The following is a 3199-nucleotide window of genomic DNA, read 5'->3' on the forward strand; positions in this document are numbered from 1 at the left end:
GATAAAATAAATATTGATGAAGATTAAGAATTTTGCGTTTTATTTAAAATTTTCCGGAAACTTTTCGGTCACAATGTAAACAAAGTCCCGCAAGCAGAGTGACAAAAAAATTTAACTAAACAAATTTCTAATTGTTGTTCGCATTGCAGTGAAATTTAATTAAAATAAATGCATAACATAAAAGATGCGTGTGCAATATTTTCCTTAAATTTGTTTATGCACGCCAACAAAAGAAATAGTTACTACAAATTTAACAAATTTTTGCTAGTAACAAAAAAATAATCAATACTAAATTGTTCTTATATTCTTCATTTTATTTATTCTACTCTAAATGATTTTCTATGAAAGAGTATGTGAGGCAATATTTCTGAAAATGATGCATGGCTTTGTTTTTGTATATTTTTCCTAAAATATTTTCTAAAATATTTTTCCTGAAATATTCATATATACATATGGTATGTACATACATATATGAATCACAAAAAATCACATTTGACTGATTTGTTTAGAAAAATGAATAAGGATAATAATGGTTTAATACCACGTGCCGAATTCATATATGGAAAAATAAGTACGAGTATTTATATAATGTAGAATAACTAAATAATGTAGAATACCTATTATTTATTTTTTAAAGAATTTGACACTTCTCGAATGGAAATGGGTGCAGTGGCAGATCTTTTTGATCGTAATGGTGGAGACCCGATTGGCAAGAACGCAAACCAGCAACTGATTCAGATAAAATACATGATGAAGTTAAACGCCTTGTTATCCTTTGCACATGTCGACAAAAATTTCGCGTATTTCAAGTTGGCAAAGGGAAATATAGGGTTCGTAAAATACTAATTATCGGATCTTAAAGCTTAATACTCCATCTTCTATTTAAAACAATATTATTTTTGTATAAAACAGTTTGGCGACTCGACTCTCAAAAATTACGAATATTGCGAATATTGCGTAGCACAGTTATGGTTCGTGTAGGTGGCGGCTGGCTTGCACTTGATGAGTTCTTATAAAAAAATTTTCCTTGTCGCGGTAAGTAAATAGTTAAGAATTTTGTACTTTCTCATATTGAATAAATATAATTAAAATATTCATATGCTTATAATTAAAACATTTCTTTAGCGTAATATAACATTATTATTACATTTACATAACAAGCATTAACATGCTTTCATAGTAAAATTGTACATTGTTCATTTCATAAATCATTTTAGCTGGTTTTAATGACTCGAGTGTTTTATTACAACTCTGCTCTACATAATCTATTTAATCATCCATACGTCAGTGAAAATACATATATATATATATATATATTTATATATTTATATATATACTAGATAACCCGACAAACGTTGTTTTGCCTTATAAATTATTTCTAGTTTCTAGCTAAATTCTAGTGTAGACAAAAAGTAACTTACTTATTATAAGTGCGTAAGTATGTGGTATATGCATGAAATTGGCATGGAGTGCTATGAACGAAAAGGAAAATAAAAATAACAAACGCCAAACAATATTATTTTTAAGTTATTATAGTTTATTTATTAAATTATTAATTTAAAATCAATAGATTTGTATGATACCAAGTTCCCTGGCAACAACTGTTGTATCTTCAAATTTAAATTGTCTTGGATTGACTGTAAATAATAATAATGATAATTGGCCAGTAACATTAACCAACAACAGTCGAAGATAAAAGCACTCAGTGTGTCTTGGATTAACTGTAAATAAGCGTTCGATTTAAATAAATTGAGACATGCATCAACTGGTGAAACTTGCTTGCGGGGCATCCATTTTTTTTTGAGCCCATGTGAAATAGCGTGGTATTTGTGAATAGAGTAATGTTCTTGCAAAGGCACCAAAATCATCCGTACTATTACACAATTAAAAAAATGCAGTGAGTGTAGATTTAGGTGGATTTGTACCACGATCAATCACTGTCTCGTTCGTGAAAAATATACGCTGACCGTTTTCAAGATGGACGGCTACCTGAACAGCTGCTGGATCCCGTTCATGAATTAGAAAACCGAAGATACGTCAAGCAGCTTCATTGGAGCTGATGTACCGACCAATTTGGTAGAGCGTAATTTCACCGTTTTTGTTCATTGGAGGAGCATTTATATTAGTATTTTTTACTCTAAACACAGCCATATCACTGGCTTTATGGACATACTTATATATTTGATGTTCTTCACAGAACTGCAAAACTCAACATTTATATGAGCATTGTATGTTTTGCTTAGCAGAGGCGAATACGGCACCACCCGCCATTGTCCCCTATTATCGGGATTTCTTCGACGATATATTGGATATCCGTCGGTATTTGTTATAGTATCATTAGTGAAATCTTTTGATTTAATTTTAGTACATTTTCCATCTGCCATGCCAGGCGAAGACGAAGAACGAAGTGTATGTAATGCTCGATGTACTTGTTGGCGTAGTTACATAAAATATTAAGAAAAAAATTTTTGTTTTTCAAAAATATAAACAACATTTATGTCAAAAATAAAAAAATTTTTTGTTAAAGTAATAAGGATATTTTTGCTGGGTTGGGACTCCCTAATCACTTTAGCGGTATGAAAAATAGATAGTAGCCGATTCTCAGACCTACTGAATACGCCTATAAAATTTGGTAAAAATCGGTAAAGCTGTTTCGGAGGAGTACGGTAACTAACATTGTGACATGGAAATTTTATATATAAGACCGCAAACAGACATCGTTTGGCCTTGTGACTTATTGATGGTCTTTGCAAATGCCAATCTAATAGGAAATTGAACGTGTTTGAATTAAATTGGCTTGTCTGTGAGAATCATTGGAATTCGTGGCAATAAAAGTTTTTCGTTTCGGACCTTGCGATTCAAAATGGTGGCTTCGATAATGTTTTTCATCAATTTTTTAATTACCAATCGCGTACTATTGCATAGCCGTGGTGGGTTCAAATTCCGAAGTAAAATAATCGGTGATCCAACTTTCAGTCGTAAAATGTGTGGTGGGATGCCTGGCAAATCCAGTGAGTTTAAAAATTCTGCTGGATAGTTTACAACTTCGTTGGTATCACAAACTGTATCGATCGATTTGTATGATATTAAGTCGCCTGGCAATGTCTGCTTTATCTTGAAGTTTAATTCATCAACGTCCACGTTTTTTTTTGCTGCTAATGGCTTTTTCTGCCAGCCACCCATGATTTATGTATTGTAT

The sequence above is a fragment of the Teleopsis dalmanni genome, chromosome 1, assembly GCF_002237135.1.
Source record: "Teleopsis dalmanni isolate 2A chromosome 1, ASM223713v2, whole genome shotgun sequence".
Classification (NCBI taxonomy): domain Eukaryota; kingdom Metazoa; phylum Arthropoda; class Insecta; order Diptera; family Diopsidae; genus Teleopsis; species Teleopsis dalmanni.